This window comes from Squalius cephalus, assembly GCF_949319135.1.
Source record: "Squalius cephalus genome assembly, chromosome: 17".
NCBI lineage: Eukaryota > Metazoa > Chordata > Actinopteri > Cypriniformes > Leuciscidae > Squalius > Squalius cephalus.
Window position 1 is genome coordinate 3566153 of NC_137138.1, and position 20773 is coordinate 3586925.

At 38.4% G+C, this 20773-nt stretch overlaps 1 protein-coding gene and 1 long non-coding RNA gene across 11 annotated transcripts in view; both read right to left on the bottom strand.

The window, feature by feature from the left end:
* Positions 1 to 13222, bottom strand: part of add1 (adducin 1 (alpha)) — a 45011-nt gene extending 31789 nt beyond the window's left edge. For 6 of the 10 annotated variants that reach the window (XM_079847563.1, XM_079847557.1, XM_079847560.1 and 3 more), the window contains exon 1: positions 13046 to 13221. The gene's annotated coding sequence lies outside the window, so the exon portion shown is untranslated. Of the gene's footprint in view, positions 1 to 13045 lie in introns of all 10 variants that reach the window. The other 4 variants (XM_079847558.1, XM_079847559.1, XM_079847556.1 and 1 more) reach the window with 1 other exon arrangement.
* A 3645-nt stretch (positions 13223 to 16867) lies between these two features.
* LOC307144716 lies at positions 16868 to 20286 on the bottom strand. The gene is made up of 3 exons (XR_013818823.1): positions 20115 to 20286; positions 17897 to 19950; positions 16868 to 17736 (listed from the first exon to the last, which is right to left on the bottom strand). It is a non-coding gene; the product is annotated as an uncharacterized lncRNA (long non-coding RNA).
* Positions 20287 to 20773: the final 487 nt, after the last annotated feature.

The window sequence follows — 20773 nt, forward strand, 5'->3', positions numbered from 1 at the left end:
ATAGATATCATATAAAGGCTAGATGTCTTAAGGCGGAGTCACTTCCGGCATCACCGGCGGCCATCTTAGGACAGGGCTCTGTGAATTAAGGTGAGTGAGCAGCACGCACACAAATCCTCTTATCTCGCTGAAATCTGGACAGATTTACAAACGGTTTGGTTTCTTACAAACGTTATTAACGTGGCTATAATTCTGATTGCTTAAACATTTTGAACATAATTATTCATATGTATGCAGTATAATAGCTACATCTCTGACGTTTATAACAAACCAAACCGTTTGAAAATCGGTAGAAAATTGAGCAAGTTATGGTTATTTAAAAGTACATGCACCATGTTATGAGTGAGCGAGCATCCTGTCGTAAGATGGCCGCCGTGTGCGGATGTCGAGCTCCATTGGCCAGCAGCGCGGACGAGACATCTAGCCTTTATATGATATCTATGAAGTAGACAGACAACACACATCATTCCAGGAAATCCCTATAGGCATCATACTATCTGTAGCTGAATAAACAAGATTGAAACGCTTTGATTGATTTTTAAATGATGTCCTTTGTTGGACAAGAGGTTCATAAATGGTCAAGTTTGGAAAGATGTTTGACGCGTGTTGCTTTTTCAAATTGACGCTATAAGCGACTCAAACTCACAGTGCTTTCAGATGGAGCAGCGTTTAGATCTGATCACAGAGCCGTACGTCACTGACAAGCTGCACTTAAATAAATCGCAGCCTATACGATTTTATAATCGCAATAAACCAAATCAGTTTAAGCGTGATTATATGTTAATTGCGATTAATCATGCAAGCCCTAGTTGAAATGGGTACTGCAGTCCAAATTAGTGTTGTCAAAAGTACTGACTTCGGTACTGAAATGTAAAAACCAGCATTTCGAGTGCTGTTGAACGGATTCTTAAACACCTCTGATTGGCCACGCACTCAACATATAGCCTACGTCTGTGATTGGAAACAAAGATCAACGCTTAAAAAAACAAGTTTTCTTCACCGGCGCTTGCACAGATTCACACGAAAGCGTTTGAAAGCAGGCGTATATCAGCTGACCTCTAATATATCCACTGAGGATGGACGGATCCGCTGATAGACGCCTGCTTTCAAACGCTCCCGGTCTCTACACGCCTGGATAAATGTTATTATCCTCCATTATCTGGTCAAATCTGACTTTCCACACAAGAAACTAAAGATGCTCTGATCAGTGTTTTTGGGGCCGATCACAGATTACCGGAAGCAGTATTGTAAACGAAATGTTCTCTGCACATTGAAAAATGGTCTCGGGTCATCTGATAGGCTTTAATAGAGACCACCAAACTACTGTATATAAAGCTACTATCAGCCAATATCGACCGACACCGACCCGATCACGTGGAGCACCCTTAGAAGAAACACACATACAACACTTCCTAAAACTTGAATCATACAGTTATTTTAATAAATAATTATCTTTATTAAAGGTTAGAATGTTACGTTTGAAAAGGCTATTATTCTTAGAAAAATGCAAATGCATATTTTTTGGGGATATTTAACATTTTGTGCATGCACTGTTGCAAATTTGCATTTCCTGGTTGTGCAACTTGTGAGTTTGTTATGCAGATTAGAATCTCATCAAATGTAAACAAGCCTGTTTCTTTCCAATACCTGGATCATTTCACATGTTGATAGTAAATGGATCGGTTAAAAGAATAGTTTCTGTTAGAATATTCTTTTGCCTGGAAATGTGCCATAATATGCAGTTTCCCCCAAAAAACTGTGGACAAACACGGCATTTTAATGCAAAAGAAATTTTATAGCATTTTTCCGAGCTCATTTAACAGCAAAATGATCATCATATCACACAGAAGTGATGTTTATAGCTCAGAGATGTATATTATAGCATTACCGTATTTTTCGGACTATAAGTCGCTCCGGAGTATAAGTCGCATCAGTCAAAAAATGCCTCATGAAGTGAAAAAAAACATATATAAGTCGCACTGGACTATAAGTCGCATTTATTTAGAAATTTATTTCACAAAATCCAAGACCAAGAACAGACATTTAATCAGGAAAGGCAAGTTATTCAACTACACAGTAGCACACAGAACAACAGGCTGAATAGGTGTCCAGTATGTTAACGTAACACATTAACGCCCGTTTCACACATACTCCGTTTGTAGTGCGTATATTTTTCCGTACCCTTGTTAACAGGTCAGAGCTTTCACAATGCACGCGGTTGCAGTCCGTCGATACAGCAGTGCAGCGATCGTTTCCGCACCGAGTCTATTTTTGCTGTGCTGCACGCGCTGAATTAAAGTGACAGCACACGGTTTGTGGTCAAAATGAATACAGATTGACCAGATTGACAAGAAAATGTAGTAATTTCATCATAAATGCATTTAATTAAATACTAGCCTACTATTTTTCACAGTCATCTTTTTACTTCAAGCGTTGGTAAATCAAGGAAAACTACAATTTACTTCAACAAGGCGACATAATGAACAACACTCGTCTCATTCGTGGAGGTGGAAAAACAAGTTATTTGTGACATGCAAGATTTATTGTATAAAGATTTAAATTATGCAAAAGAAAGGGTATGAGTCTGCTGTTTTTGTCAATTTTAAGTTTTATTTTAAAATGTATGCGATTTTAATATAAGTGCATGGTTAAATATTTTACCACTTGCTTGAGCAACTTAATATATAATTATATAGAAGTAATGCATTGAATAATAGTTTGTTTAAATTGTGTTTAAACGTGAATACGTCTATTAAAGAGTATACGTATAAAGAGAATCGCAATGCTGACAAAAAACTTTTTCTTTTTTTTTAAATAAAATTTGCTGATAACTTCTGGATTTGAAATACAATGTGTTTGGGGTTACAGCCGCGGGTCAGTTACGCACTGCAAACGCAGCTTATGTGAAAGCACTTTAGCGCGTGCTGCTCCTGCACAGCATATGCACCGCAACACGCACCGCACACGCACTGCACACGTTATTCAGCTACACAATAGCATAAAGAACAAATATCTGGGAGGCTGAATAAGCTAAATTAACATAAGCCAGCGAGTCCAACAAGCAAGTTACCAGTAAACAAGTTCACCAAGCTCCCGCGATCTCATTCCTCATCATTTTCTTCATCATCCGTGTCGCTTCTGAACAACTCCGCCAACTAGAGCGCCCCCTCGCGGCTGTAGACGGTAATGTTTTCTCTTGGTTCATCTCAGTCTGAATTAATTTTGATATATAAGTCGCACCTGACTATAAGTCGCAGGACCAGCCAAACTATGAAAAAAAGTGCGACTTATAGTCCGGAAAATACGGTATATTAAGCTTGCGTATGGTGTGAAGAGCACAGAGATGTGTAGGCATGAATGTAGTCGCTATGGGAACAAAACACATTTCCATGGAAACCTGTAGGATTATGTAATAGTATACGGTCACTCCTGTCCTGCTTTCTGCCCACTCACTGAAACACTTTGCACAGCTCACTCCTGGATGCTTTGGATGATTTACAGTTTTATTATCTTTGAGTTTTTATGGCACCCCGTGGTCATTTTATCTTTTGTTTTCCCCTCTGGCTAAGACTGCACTCTGGAAACATCTGGAAAGTTTCATTACCAAGTCAACAACATTGATTACAACGACGTCTAAACGATTGAACAACGTCTGAACAAATTCCATGGAGAGAACGAGAAAACTCGAAACTTGAAAGTCCTGTAAAACCATTGTAAATGAGCCAGATCTCGCTGCATGAATTTCCTGCAGTAATAATGGCGTCTTGACAGTTTCTAAATGGCAGTCAAATCCATTTCAGCCCACCAGCCGGCTCAAATGAAGGCCAAAACCCATCCGAACAGGCCAAAACCCACTCCAGAACTCCCTGGCAGACGTTAAGCCGGACAGCAGGCGATCAGAGAGAGTCTGTCGTGACTCAAAGCAGCCAAACAAACCAAGCGATCAGCTTATAAATGCATAAAACACTGGAACACCTGCAGAGTTGGAGGAAGTGTGTCTTTCATATGAAGAGAGAAAGACAGCATGAGAGAGACAGAAAACATTAAAGTCGTGAGGTTCTCAGAGGTCTGAACTACACAATAAAATCTCGTAGTTGCAGAAGACACTGTTTAAGATTGCAGGTTAAATCCCTCATGATTTAGTGCCCGCCAGATTCACATTATTAGAGCATATATATAATCTTAAACAGTGCCTTCTGCAACTACGAGATAGGCCAGCAACTACCGCACTACCATAGTCTAAAGCAGTGATATTCAAATGGCTTGGGTCCATCCGGACCGAGGGACACAATTGTGCCGTTTTCCCGTTTCTACAGATTAAAGTGCAAAACAACAGAGCGGTTCACACCACAAGCGCTCGGGGGTGTTTATGCTAATGATCTTTCAGAGCTATATCTAGAATATTTTTATCTAGAGCTAAAAGTGCTTAATTCAAGCCCGAAGTGTTTTCTCCCGATAAAAACACGCCACATTAAGAGCTGCAGACGACACGGTTGTTTTAACAACAGTAGCAGAAACACGGTGAGCAGCAAAATAGATACTCTCGCTAAAACGAGAATGCAGGTAATACAATTATTTGTATCCATCATACAGAAGACTGTTCGACTAAACTAGGTTTGAGACGAGTTAAGGTGTGACGTTTTTCCAACATACATTTAGCATTAGGCTATTAATTAGCATATAAAGAGCATTTCATGATAAACAATGTTGGACCATTATTTAGAGATAGAAATTGCAACTTAGCAACATCTAATCTAACCTTTTTATATTCATATCAAATATTTACTTTTTTTGGTTAAACAATTATTTTCGCTCTCTAGGCCCAAGATTCTCATCTTTGGTGACTATCTTTTCTTTTTTCTTTTAACAAAGTACTACGACTGCCTCGATGGAAATGTGTAACTGTTCCAGAAAAGCACCGGACCTCCGCTGGGAGGGAAATATAGTGAACTGACCTTTACTTTAATTGAATACCCCTGGTTTAAAGTGTCACGAAACCCCCGTTTGGTCGTTCACACCTCAGCTTTGGAAAAAGACTCAAGAAATGGGCGTGTAAACTAGGGCTGAACGATATATCGTTATCGTATCTATATCGAGATATGAACTTTCAAGATATTACTATCGAAAAAAGCAACGATATAGACGATATAGATTTCCCTCTCCGCGCTCGCCCTGCATACAACTCTGGCAGTCACAACAAACATCAGTTTTACGAGTGCCCTTGAATGCACCGCTAAAGCCAGCGTGCACACACTACCAGGGACGTGGAAACTATATTGTGAGAGGGGGGGCGGCGTTTCCATGGTGATGCGTCATTGCTTGTCACGTGACACACCGCAGCAGCAACAGCGCTGAATGAATGATGATCTTCCTTTATGTCATTTTTCCTTTTTTATTCAGAATATTCACAAATGTGTTAGCTATGGCATGAAATATCTGATATTCCGATTGTCAAATACATGCAAGTGGAAGTATATTGTTGTTTAAACACCTTTATAACGATCGCGTTAGTTGAGCTGTATGCGCGATGGGCGCCGCCGTGTTAGTTTGTGCCGCAGACGCAGGTCAGAGAATCGGATCTGTTGGATTTACAACCTCTATGTTTACAACACGTGAATTCATCCACTTCTCCCGAGATACTTAAAAGTAAGTGGCTGGTGAACTGGGAATAGAATAGAGTAAACATTGAAGTTACTTACACAATGTGTATCTGATATGAATAAAACGTGTCGAATTATAATGGAAAGGATTATTATTACCTCTTCCATAGACATCAGTGTGTATTTTACAAACTCTAAATGTATTGTTTTTTTAGTTTACGTAGTCATATCGTATTGTATCGATATCGAGATATCTGGCATGAAAATCGAGATATGAAATTTTGTCCATATCGTTCAGCCCTAGTGTAAACAAACAAGCACACAATAAAACAGCAAAATTAAAAATCAAACATCACTCAACGGATCTGATAGGCCTTCTGTGTCTCGTAAAAGTGTTGAACCTTTATTTAAACTGCATGAATTTGTGTCTTATCAACGACTCATGAGGAACTTCCTCATTGACCTAGTTTCCAGAAGAGAAGTGTGTGAATTATCTCACCCGTAACACTTCACAGATGTGAGGGAGGGTGTGGATCAGTGATCATGTGACTGCATGTGTGTGTGTGTGTGTGTGTGTGTGGGTAGGATTGAGCTGCTGGCTGAGTGTTTATGTGGGTGTGATCATAATGTTTGGAGAGTGACGTTACGTAGATTCAAAACGTGAAGATTTCCAGTTCTACAGTCCGTTATTTGCTTGGCCAATGTCTTTGTGGGTTTTGGTTTATTTTGCTATTGTAGGCTGTAAGAACCTTAGCAGCAAAATAATTGAACACCTAAAAATGCTCATCAGCCAATCAGAATCAAGCATTCAACGGCCCCGTAGTATAAGCAAAACTACCACCTACAAGCCACACTTCAATGCTTCCAATTCAAGGCCTATGAATTCTTAGCTAATATGCTTACTGTACGTTCACACCGCCGCCGGCGAAAGCGGCAAAATTCGCTCTCGCCGCCCTGCCACTGACGCCGTAGAAAGATTCGGGGACGCTCTGACGTAGATTAGAATGCGTGATTTTTTAAAAACTTTATTTAAAGGGGCCGCAAAGCAAATAAGAACTGAACATAAATCAGTATCCTATTTTGTGCAGAGTGGCCTCACGTAGGGTACAAGTTAACCTAATGAAATCTTTTAAATGTGAAAGTAACAAAATGACAGATGGAAAGACCTTAACAATTATAGTTATTTTGCTAAGAAAAAATAAAAAATAAAAATCCATTTGTGTGTTCTGACTTTTGTGTTCATGAGTAATTTCAACATGCAGCTAATAGGATGTTTAATAGACTTGGTATTTAATTAACATTGATTTGTGTGCAATGAATCTACATTACAATAACTGTCCTGGTTGTAGCTGCAATTGGTCAAAATCATTATTTTGAGCAAATGAATTGCATTCCCGCTGAAAAAACAACCGTTTTTAGTTCAAACAAGTTCTAGTGCAAAAATGTTGCCTATAAATAGTGTTGCGCGGCTTTTTCTAATCAAACTGACAACACTATGGATGAGCAAGTTATTGCGTTTGGTGTGGCAACATTTTTATTAATGTCCCTGTATGTAAACAGGGACAAGTCGTACAATAACGGGAAACCCGCAACAGAAATGATTAATTTTTCCTCCATTTTGCTTAGGAACTAATGTGGTCGGAACCAAAGTTTACATGATTGTGTTCTCTTGTATCCTCTCAGGCGGAGGACTTCTACATTCCGATTGGTTGCCGCTGGCTGCCGCCGAACCGCATCATAGCTTATTACCATAAAGTTGACTTGATTTCAACTCTTCTCGCCGCTCTCGCCGTCCAAGACGCGCCGCGCCGCCCTCGCCGGAGCTTGCTGCCGGCTCTCATTGAAAATGAATGGCTTCCGGCCACTTTGACGCTCTCGCCGGCGGCGGTGTGAACGCACAGTTAGGCCTATTCTTTATATTATTCACCAGCCAAAACTCTTTAGATTGGAGCCAATTAAGAGAAAATGTTCTATTAGGATTATATGATTGTTACCTTCCTACTTCCTAAATAAATAGATCTGAAATAGGGATGCACGGTCGCACCGATATGAATATTTGGCAGATATCGATAATTCTTTATATTTGAAATATTCGTTATATTGGTCAAGAAATCTAAATACAAATTTTTATATAATTTTTGAGAGCCTGATTACAAAAACCATCAAAATCCATGTCCCAAGAACCCAATTATGATAATGTTCTCGTTATAATTGTATGTAGCCGATATGACAGACTTTCCTTTTTTGAAGTGATTCCAATCATATTTCAAGCAATTCAAAATCATCATGTTGAACAGTGCGCATCTGAAGTGTCTCATCTGAAGGAAATTATCAATTATTTTGTCAACTTTAAAGGGATAGTTCACTTTGATATTAAATTTTGGTATGTTTTAGCTTACCTGAAGGGCATCCAAGATGTAGGTGTCTTTTTTTCCGCAGTAGTTTCAATTTTGATATTTTTAGGTCAAACCGTTCTTGTCTGTCAGTCAGATAATGCAGGTCTATGGTCACTGTCTCAAAGAGCATGCACAGAGTCCAAATTAAAACAATTCCCCATCGTCCAAAAATTAAACAATTCCCCATCGTAAGTACACATTGATGGCCTAAGACACGAAACGAGCGGTTTGTGTGAGAAAACGAACAGTATTTATATTGTTTTTAGCTCTTATACACAGCCACGTCCAAGTGATCTGATCTGAGGGCGTAGTATAGATATATATACACTAGATGTCGCTTGGCTACGGTTTCGTTCCAATGAACTGCAGTAGCCAAGGCGACATCTAGTGTATATATCTATACCCGCCCGCGCCCTCAGATCACTTGGACGCGGCTGTGTTCAAGAGGTAACAACGATATAAATACTGTTCGTTTTCTCACACAAACCGCTCGTTTCGTGTCTTAGGCCATCAATGTGTACTTACGATGGGGAATTGTTTAATTTGGACGATGGGGAATTGTTTAATTTGGACTCTGTGCATGCTCTTTGAGACCGTGATCACAGACCTGCATTAAATGACTGTCAGACAAGAACGGTTTGACCTAAAAATATCAAAATTGAAACTACTGCGGAAAAAAAGACACCTACATCTTGGATGCCCTTGAGGTAAGCTAAAACATACCAAAATTTTATTTCAAAGTGAACTATCCCTTTAATATATGGGCCAATTTACTTATCGGGCCGATAACTTTAAGAGAGCTGGGAATTACCCTAACTTGCCCTGAAATGTTATCTGAAATCTGTACATTAACAAAGTTTGCCTGAAAACTGCAAGCACACACCAGCTGTTAAACATCTCAAACAAATCACTTGGTGTGTGTGTGTGTTTGAGGAATGCCATGGCACTGGTCGCCTGCATTATTCCTGGCACATGGCGGGTCTAAATGTGGCCGTGGGCCAGTAGATCTGAACACTGCAGATAAACTACATGCCTCACATTCACCAAACACTTAGAGATTGACCCCTACAAACAATATTCCTTAAGCGATGCAAATATTTCAAATAACACCACTGGACTGCTAAAATAAAATACAGCTCTTTGCCTGATAAAATATTCTAAACACAATGAAAATCCCCCATATAATGCTGAATTATCAATCATAAACATATGATCTGTTCCTGTCCTTGCTGTCTACTTACATCCTTCACACTCTACATATTGACAATATAGGCTATTATACTTGTATTTATATGCTTATAAGTAATACTTTTTTGTTACTGAATGAATTATAAGTATTTTGATCATCAACATTTCTCTTTGTCCACCATGGATGGATTTCACAGTTTGTCACAATGCATTATGGGATTTTTTCTCTCTCAAGTATGCAATTCTGCCTAATAATTTGGCCCAAAAAAAGCAGCATAATCACTCTGCAAACATTTCAAATAGCCTTTGTGTCGGGATTGTGCTTTAAAATGCTGCCCGTGGAGGTTTAGGCTTTGGAAGAGAGTCGTGTTTTACAGCAGATGTAGTTTTTATACTGTGCAAAACAAACGCTCAGCAAACAGCTGCACACGCTACACAAACTGTTTCCTGTTTAAAGCAACAAGCATTACACATATGAAAATTTGAGCAACCAAAAGGGAGGAGAGGGGAAAAAGTTAAACAACGTGAGATGAAAATGAGAAACACATTTCCGTCCCTCTAGAGGGTCACGGGCGAGAGAACGAGCGTCTCAATCTCGGGTTTCACCATCGCACTGGTTTTGAAAAAGCTGATAAAACGGACCACTTCAACACTAAACTCCTGATTGAACGAGCCACGTTCAAAACCATTGTAATATGTAAACACACACACATGTGAGCGCTCATTCTACAGTAAAGGCTAAAAGTTTGGAAACATTACTATTTTTAATGTTTTTGAAAGAAGTTTCTTCTGCTAATCAAGCCTGCATTTATTTGATCAAAAATACTGATTTTTTTTTTATATTGTGATATATTATTACAATTTAAGATAATTGGTTTTCAATTTATTATACTTTAAATCATCATTTATTTCTGTGATGCAAAGCTGAATTTTCAGGATCATTACTTCAGTCTATCACATGATCCTTTAGAAATCATTCTAATATGATGATTCATTATCAAAGTTGGAAACAGTTCTGCTGCTTAATATTTTTTTCATAACCTGTGATACTTTTTTTAGGATACTTTGATTAATAAAAAGTTTACAAAAAAAAGAAGATTTTTAAAAAAATAGAAATCTTTTGCAACAATAGTATACACTACTGGTCAGTAATTTAACTTTTTTTTTAATATAAATCAATACTTTTATTCAGCAAGGATGTGTTAAATTGATAAAAAGTGATAGTAAAGAAGATTTATATTATTAGAAAATATTTTTTTATTTTGAATAAATGCAGTTATTTTGAACCTTTTATTCGTCAAATATATTAGGCAGCAGAACTGTTTCCAACACTCATAATAAATCAGAATATTAGCCTAGAATGATTTCTAAAGGCCTGTTCACACCGGGACGAATTTCGCGCGCGATATTCGCCGACGTTTAACGCCTCGTGACTAAACAAAGGGCGCCAATGTGAGTGTGCACACCGACGCGAAAAACGCCACGCGTAAAAGCGTCATTTGTTTTAAAACGCCTCGGGTTCGTTTTTTTATCCGACCAATGAGATTGGCGCTTTTGCTCACGTGTCTGGAGCTTCTGAAGTTACAGTAAAACACAACTTGGGGGCGCTCAAACACAAAACGGTCTTGCCGAGCACACATACGTAACGGCGAAGAAGATATACGCCAAGTAGCGTCTACACTGCCGGGAAGAAATAAGACGAAGATGCAAGGCAAGATGAATCTAGAGCTGCTGGTCTCGTTGGTGTCGGAACATAAAGAACTATATGACAAACGCGACATGACTTGCTCTCTTCTTCTGAGTGACAAGCGAGTGTCAGAAGCGTAAAGTTGCGCAACGCCACCTTGTGTACCGGGGTATTTCTGTTTTACATTAAGCGCCATCTAATGTCAGGGAATGAATTTGCATGTTCACTCGGCTCATCGTCAGCGAAAATCACTTGGGTGTGAACACAAAAAACTCGTTGAAAAACGCTGGCGAATAACGCGCCGCCGATATTCGTCCCGGTGTGTACGACCCTTAAAGGATCATGTGATAGACTGGATGTCACATGTGACACTGAAGACTGGAGTAATGATCCTGAAAATTCAGCTTTGCATCACAGGAATAAATTATTTTTTTAAAGTATATTCAAATAGAAACCTATTATTTTAAGCTGTAATAATATTTCACAATATTACTGGGTTTTTTTCTGTATTTTTGATCAAATAAACGCAGCCTTGATAAGAATTAGTGACTTCTTTCAAAAATATTAAAAAACGTAATGTTTCCAAACTTTTGACCTGTACTGTACATTAAAGTGCCCAAATTATGCTATTTTAAAGGTTCCTAATTTTGTTCTGGAGTCTCCTACAACAGGTGTATCATGCATACAAGGCCATAAAACACTTTAATTTCACATAATATTTCGTTTCAATTTTAATTTTGCACACCACCTCATTTCTCGTACTCTGAAACGATTTGTTTGAAGATTCAGTCTCTCTAAACCCCGCCTCTCTGAGAGCCGCTCTGCTCTGATTGGTCAGACGGCCCAGTGTGCTGTGATTGGTCAGAAACTAAACACTCATTATCATATCTGAATCTCAGTTAATGATATACACAGTGACACGAACAGTAACGATGGCGTGGGTTTTACCGTATCAATCTCAAAGTGGATTAGCTTTGTCAGCAGAAAACAGCATCTTGTCCACACGAACAACACGAACCAAACTCTTCCAGTCTCTGATAAACTAGTGTTTGAGGGCGGAGCTAAGAGATGCTGTTCAGCCAATCAAGACCATAGGCTTGCATTATGCAAATTTGTCACAAACATACTAGGTTTGTAATGAGTGAGACTGGAATTACTGACTCGTTTCGGCAGTTTAGAATCGATTCTTTCTTTTAGAAGACAATAACTAGCCTATATTTGTGCACTATTATCTTTAAAACTTTGCAGACCTTTTACAGTCACAAACAGCTTTATAACACACTGCATGAAAGGTAATACTCAATTCTTTTGATCATGATAGTAACTTTATTGCTTATTGGCCTTATGTATCATATTGCCACGGGTTTATTCATGCAATAAGCTACTAGAAAGATCTGCAATGCCCTTATGCTACAAACCAGGAGACAGACGCTTCAGTCTCTCTTTCTCTGACTGACAGACTGTCAGAAACACCAGTGACACCAACAAGAGCCCAATCTGTGACCAGCACAAATACACACACATCCCACAACACAAGACGCCTTATGATGATAATAATAATTAGCGATTAACCCATGATAAACTGATATATCAGCCAGACACGGTCTATAACTGTCTGGATGGCCACTTAGTGCCCCTTCCGAGTTGAAAGTGCACATATTCATTTCACAAAGGAATAAAAAATAAAACAAAACGTATGGCATGAATTTTGTATATTAATATTGTAGATAAACATAACCAATATCACTTTAAAACCAAGGAAAATAAGATGCGTTATCGACATTCTGTCTAATGTCAAATACGTGCAACATGGATTACCACATTTTGCAGAACACAAAATATTTCCAACTTTAAAAGTGACAAAGACTTTTAGTATTTTCATTTGTGCGCGTGCAGAGTTGCAGTGGCCCTGTCCGGTGCACGCGCGCGCGCGCGAGCGACTACGCTCTCCTCTTTCTACAACATAATAAACGTAACCGAGAGTCCCGATTGTGTCACAAAACGCTCAAGTGACCTCTAAATCAAAAGAAATATCGGAACATATACGACAAACGAGTTCGTCCTGCAGAAAGCGAGCGTTAACGCCACTAGCTCGCTCGCTAACGCTGAGGCCGCGCGACTAAAACCCTGGGGAGAATAATCCAGAGTGAAAGGAAAGTAGAAAACAAACTTACGCGATTTTTGGGTTTAAATGTGCGGCTGGAATCCACAGCGACTCGGGGACAGGCGGGGAGCTTGATGTTTTTCTCCGTTAGTGGGATTGTGTCCACTGTTTCTTTCTGCAACCGTTTGTTTCTGTCGGTGCGCGTCTCACAGACTGGGGCGCGGCGCTGTGGACTCGCGGAGGAGAAAAGGCTTCTGATTGGTCAGCGTCACACGACGTTCCGCCCACAACTCAAAACAGAGCCTTTGAAGTGAGCCGCCCACATACATGATGGGCGGGGCCTGTCCGAGTGAGCTCGGCGTGTGTAATAATCTGTTGTTTTGTGAGAGACTACTGGGTGGGGTATGTGTAGCCTAGGCTATATGTTTTCCAGTAAATTAGTGTTTTTTGTTTTTTTTTAAACTAAGCATCTATTATTGAATATCTTAAACTTATTAATTTGAACCTTTATATTCTGTAATACATATAGGGCCTATAATTGTATATATATATATACATATCTACATAGTGCAAAGTCAAGTCAAGTCACCTTTATTTATATAGCGCTTTACAATACAGATTTATGTAGCCTACAATGTACAATTTAGTTCATTTATATATATATAGCTGCTCTGGAGAAAACCGCGATGTCATTGTCCAGCTCAGTCCAGTTCTCATATTATGGTGTCAGAGCATAAAAATTTAATTAAATTAAATGTCCCCAACCAAGCAAGCCAAAAGCCAAAGGCGACAAAAGCGAAGAAAAAAAAAAAAGAAAAAAACTTCCAATGCATAGAGGTAAATTGGGACACATTTGCCATTGAGATGACTGGGAAAGAATGTCCCAATTATCCTGAATTACCCATATCATCAGAGCAGGTGTCTGTATAATGCAGTTTTTATATAGTTTTCTCACTGTATTCTCATTCTGGTAATCCTGACAAAAATTGTAATGTGAAAAATGCATGGCACTTTCAATTCCAACGTCATGCGTTTGATTCCCAAGGAATGCATGAAATGATCAAATGTAAGTCAATTTCATCCCCTCGCACCTTCTACAAGCCATCTCTCCCACACTTCTACTTCTATTTCAATAAAATTCTCTGCCAAATAGGCCTAAACACATTTTTTTTTTCCCCTGTGATTTTTGAAATATGATCTGGATATGCTTTGCAATATTAACCATACAATACAGATATACATCTCAATTTAAATATTTCACAATTAATTGTCTGCAAGCATGGCCAAATTCAGGTTTGTCAGTTCTCATGTTCACCACACGAGGTCGCCATTTTACACTACTGCATTTCTCTGTAACCAATTGATGTGGTTAATCACCTCCTATACCCTTAATAGGGCACTATTTGGCTGCGTTATCTGTCCGAACAGAAGTGCACATCGAGTGAACTCATTCATCCCTCAATGCACTGCAATAATGAGTGTACAACCGATATATGCTCAACGACTAGAGAATACCCATAATGCACTGTGAGGGTCATGCTGAATTTCAAACCGTGAAAATACTCAGCAATGGAGTCAACTAATGAATTTGCACATGGCTTCCCTTAAAGTATATTAAAAAACACCATATAGACATAAACAATATTAAAAGCTTGATTTTCACCACAGGGGGACTTTAGAGGACTAAAGGACTTTAATATATGACAGATACAAGCAAATGTGCATTTACTTGTGTTACTTTAATTATAATTTTACATAATATCCAGTATAATATGAGAAAACAGGAAAACTAGTTTGGTGTTGATAAAGGGAGCCTTACTGACATGACTGTGGAGACTGGGAAACACTGTTTCACTGGGAGACTGGGAAACTGGGAAACACTGGGAAACACTATAAAATAATTAAAGCTGCAGTCCGTAACTTTTTTGGGTTAAAAATTATCCAAAATAATTTTTTGAGCAAGTACATAACCAGCCTGTGTTCAAATCTGCTTGCCTTAGCTCGATTCAAAACGGTAAGTTTGTAATAATGTTTTTAATTCCAGCGGTACTATTGTATTTCCGCAGGAAATTCGAGCATGTCTTTGCGTCATTACGACACATCTGTACACATAAAGAAGAGTCCCGGTTATGAGCGTCAGGATGTTGGAGGTGGAGATTAGATTGCAACCGGGTCCATGTGAAAACATGGATAATATCGGAAGGGCATTAAATGTAGTCATGCAAAGCTGATGTTGTTAACATTCACAATTTAAGAACCAAGTATAATTTGCACGGTTTGACGTGATATGATAAGCAATCGTTAGATTTAATCAGCGCGATTTACTGCAATGCTTTTTGTCCCTTAGTTGGTCAGAACAGTGGATGTTACGCACTTGTTCAGACGACATTTTCAGGTGAAATTTCTTATATTGGTCATACTTGCAAAAAGTAGAATCTGTGATTGTGAATGCCAGTATCCCCAGCGACTGACAGCCGCACATTCTCCTCAAAACATTGGATTCATCCACACACAACCCACGTAAAGTTGATAACTCCACGAATAACTGCAATTGCAGATTTCAAACAGAGATGGCGACAAAGAGGAAAAACTACGGACTGCAGCTTTAAGAAATTAAGAATGACACAAATACTCACACCAGCCAAGCTTATATATATATATTATTAGGGCACAGATTCATTTGTAGAGGTTTATTTCAGGCATTGTTCTCAACAGGCTACTAGTCAACAAATGCCAAAAAGGCAGGCTACTAACCAAACTATTCAAATAAAATGTAATGCCTTACAAATGAAAATAAAAAAGGAAAAGTCATCAAAGTGTAAAAAAACTGTATTAGCCTAGACAAGGTTATTCGCTCATTGTTTGCTCTGCTGTGTCCACCATAGGGGTGTGACGGTTAGTATATAACCGTGAGACCGACGGTTATAGTTGAACACCGTCATTAGAACTGCCAAAACCGTGTTATTAAAATATTTTTTACAAACATTTTTTGTCATAATGTTTAAACACTAATTAAAAACAATTGTTAACAGTCTGTGTCATTAATGGTCTACGTCGTTTCCAACTGTATTTGATTCTTTGCCAAGTACCAACGCAAGTTTTGTTTTGTAAATCGTCAGACATGATTTTTACCACTTCATTAGGTTTTTCTTTGTAGAAAGCCTTTCTTTAAAGCGAATTTCGTTTTGTACAAATTGTATCTTAATTTTAATAAATGTTTCATCAACCAATTGCATGTATTTAATAAATAAAAAGCAAATGACAATATAACAACCGTGACATGGAGGCGCCGGTGCGCCGCGTTCACTTGCATTGCATTGTGAACTAGAGCGCATCTCATCGTAAATGAATGAAACTCATACATGCCTATGCCTCATACATTTAGCATTAAATATCTTTGCTGCATCCTTTCTAGAACAGACAAGGGCTTTCTTGCGCTCGCATCAGCAGAGCATTGCATCGTCCATAGACCGCAAAACAATCAGCGGATGGCGGGCGGGTGCGGCTTTGAAATTTGGTCAAAAAACGATGGTGCGGATGATGAGTTTTTTGATGCGGTTGCGGATGAAATAATACCCCATCCGCGCATCTCTATCGATAACAACATTGAACACTAAATAAATATTAATTTTTTTATTTTTTATTTAGGCGATCAAATAATCAGTGTCTGCTCGTTTATTCAAACTAAGTTGTCCTATAACAGACGAACGTCCACTCACTGGAACAGTTTTTCATAGGAACTGAATATTACACAACGCCAGGAGCAGCAGCTCATTTGCATTTAAAGGGACACAAAAACAGCGCGACTGCATGGCAATTTTAACATGCAATAAAAATACCTGTGGGATATTTTGAGCTAAAGCTTCACATAAAAATGAATCTCACCACAGTTCACCTGAAAAACTTTAGAAATATTTTAATGCAAAACAAGTGTTTAAAGTTCAGTAACGTTGAATCATATCATTATAAATCATGTTACAACACTTGATCAAACTATCACCAATTCACACTTCACTACTAATTTAACCCTTAGATTTAATCACTCTATTAAAACAATCTGAATGTTAAATTATTTGTAAGTACAATATTTGTAAATCTTGGACGTGAATGTGAACTTTGCTCACTTAGACGACTTCAGGCAATGTTTTCTCTCATGATATCGTAGACAAGATGATGCGGTGAATCTCTTTCCACATGAAGAGCACTTGTACGGTTTCTCTCCAGTGTGAACTCTCTGGTGTGTTTTTAAGTTGCTGGATGTAGTGAAGGTCTTCTCACAGTCAGAGCACATATAAGGTCTCACACCAGTATGAATACTCTCATGCACTTTTAAATTCTGAAGTACTGAAAAACTCTTTCCACAAAAAGAACAAACATGAGGCTTCACAGCATGAACTTTAAGGTGTGTTCTTAAGTCTGATTCCACAACAAATGTTTTCTCACACTGATCACAGCTGAACGATCTCACTCCAGAGTGACGGCGAAGATGAATGTTGAGATGTCCTTTCTGAGTGAAACTCTTTCCACACTGAGAGCATGTGAACGGTTTTTCTCCAGTGTGAATTCTCATGTGGTGATTTAGGTGTCCTTTATGAGTACAATTCTTTCCACACTCAGAGCAGGTGAAAGATCCTTTGACTCCAGTTTGTTTTTGTGTGACACACTTTTCGGTCTGTTGAATGACTGTGTTTCCATCTTCATTTTTGAAATGCTGAGGATTTTGAAACTGAAGTTGTTTGTCTTGATTCACTTCCATTGGGTCTAAAATTAACATATCAAATTTTCAAAATTCAAATAAAGGAGAAATGAGAACAATAAATATACTAGGTGAGTCACAATCAAGCAAAAATGTTGTCCTTTTTTCAGTTTTCATCTTAATGTTCCTCATCAGTCATTAAAGAGAATGAAGGAAAACACCAACCTATTTGTTCCTCTGTATCTTCATCTTTTATTCTGCAGGGTTCTTCCTTAATCTCCATCTTTACAATAGTATGTCCGTAGTTTCTCCTGGAGTAATTCCTCCTGCTTGCTTCTTCTTCTCCTGTGGGAAGATGGGAATATTCCCCAGCATTTAAACTCTCATGAACGGCTGTGGGAGCTTCACTGACTGAAGGAGTGAATTGTGGTCGTTGTTGCTCATTTAGCAGATGATCATCACACTTACAATCACTCGCAATTATCCAGGTGCAAATGTTTTGCTCAAATAGTCGTTAAGAAACAAGTCCCTGAATTTTTATCAGGACACAATATATGAAAAACAAACTTCATGAAAAACTTCAACAAAAAAATAATGTCTTTTAAGTTTAAACGAAAAAGAGATAAATAAATAGAAATAAAAAACTATTTAAAAAAGAATAATAACATATGTGCACATATTTAAATCCACAAGCATACATAATGCAAACCAATAACAGAAATAAGCTCAATTAGAACAGAAAACATAATAGATTGTGACTATATTGTATTTCAATACAACGTCAATCTTGACAATTAATTGAAACTAGTTTGCACATAGTTCATAATATAACATATAGTTTAAAGTTCAATACAGAGTTTAATATAACAATATCAACTAAATTTAAAAAAAGGATATATGAAATAATGATACAATGTAGGTTAATTGTTGCCAGAATGTTTTACACAAGAGACAGAGATTTATGTTCAAACACTTTAAAAGTGTTAAAACTCGTAAAAGTGGTGTAATTATCAGAAATGAGCTCTATATTTCCAGCACTGTTAAACTATCAATTCAGCTCAGAGAAAAGCTGAATGGACACTCTCGGTCTCTCTCGCGCACTGTCGAGCGCGCTCTCGGACACACTCGGGCCCTGTCCCAAATGTCACCCTAAGCACTCGTGGTCTTCCTACGAGTCCGCACTTTGACGTAATGCCGCTTTGACTGTCGGGAAGAAGTCTGCTGCAGAGTCCACAACAGTGCGGGCTCGGCAAAAGTGCGCATATCGACCACAAGGGGGCGCTCGTGAGCACCCTTCTGAGGCCTAAAATGACAAATGGGACACCCTACGGTCTCACGGACTTAACGGACACACGCACGCGGCAGCCATTGTAAGTCCACAAGACCGAAAGTGCATATGAGATGTGCCAATTGGGACAGGGCCTCGGCCTCGGCCTCTCTCGCGCAGTGTCGTTCGCTTTTGTCCAGTCCGGTGCCTCATAGCTCCGCTCTCCACGCTCAACTCAACTTTTTTTAAATTTATACTCAAAAATATCATTTAACCCTTAGATTTAATCACTTTATTAAAACAATCTGAATGTCAAATTATTTGTAAGTACAATATTTGTAAATCTTGTACGTGAATGTGAACTTTGCTCACTTAGACGACTTCGGGGAATGCTTTCTCTCATGAGACCGTAGACTAGACGATTGGGTGAAACTCTTCCCGCATGAAGAGCACTTGTACGGTTTCTCTCCAGTATGAACTCTCTGGTGTTTTTTTAAGTCGCCTGATGTAATAAAGCTCTTCCCACAGTCAAAGCACATATAAGGTCTCACACCAGTATGAATACGCTCATGCCCTTTTAAAGTCTGAAGTTCTGAAAAACTCTTTCCACAAAAAGAACAAAAGTGAGGCTTCACACCAGTATGAACTTTAAGGTGTTGTCTTAAGTTTGATTCCATAACAAATGTTTTCTCACACTGATCACAGCTGAACGATCTCACTACAGAGTGACGGCGAAGATGAATGTTGAGATGTCCTTTCTGAGTGAAACTCTTTCCACACTGAGAGCATGTGAACGGTTTTTCTCCAGTGTGAATTCTCATGTGGTGATTTAGGTGTCCTTTATGAATACAATTCTTTCCACACTCAGAGCAGGTGAAAGATCCTTTGACTCCAGTTTGTTTTTGTGTGAAACACTTTTCGGTCTGTTGAATAACTGTGTTTCCATCTTCATTTTTGAAATAATGAGGTTTTTGAAACTGATGTTGTTTGTCTTCATTCACTTCCATCAAGTCTAAAATCAACATATCCAATTTTCAAAATTCAAGTAAAGAATTAGAAATGAGAACAATAAATATACTAGGTGAAAAACAATTAAGCAACAAATCTAGTCCTTTTTTCAGTTTTCATCTTACTGTTCCTCATCAGTCATTAAAGAGAATGAAGGAAAACACCAACCTATTTGTTCCTCTGTATCTTCATCTTTTATTCTGCAGGGTTCTTCCTTAATCTCCATCTTTACAATAGTATGTCTGTAGTTTCTCCTGGAGTAATTCCTCCTGCTTGCTTCTTCTTCTCCTGTGGGAAGATCATCTTCTTCTTCAGTGAATTTTATTGGCAGCTTGCAATCTTTGTGCATTACCGCCATCTACTGGACTGTACGCTGGAACCCAAGTGAACTGTAATATTAGCTTCTGTTGAGTTATGCTGAAAATCATCTGATGAACTTCATCTAAAAGATCCTGTCTGCATGCAGATTTCCCAGTCTGGATGCTAGTTAGGGAGGACATAGAGTCCGAACAAATAACAGATTTATATGGCTTCAATTCTTCTACCCACTGTAGTGCCATTATGATGGCCATCATCTCTGCAGAGAAGATTGAGAGGTGGTTTGAGGTTCTTTTTTGTATTATAACATTATATTTAGTAATGTATACACAGCCACCCCCGTTTTACCTGCTGATTCTTTGGATGCATCCGTAAATGTTTGCACTGTGTCATCATACATTACTTCTACACTGTAAAAAAATCTTTTGTTGACTTAACTCATTATTTTTGTTATCTTTTTGCATGGGTTTTTTTTTTTTAGTTAAACTAACTTACAAAACTAACAACTG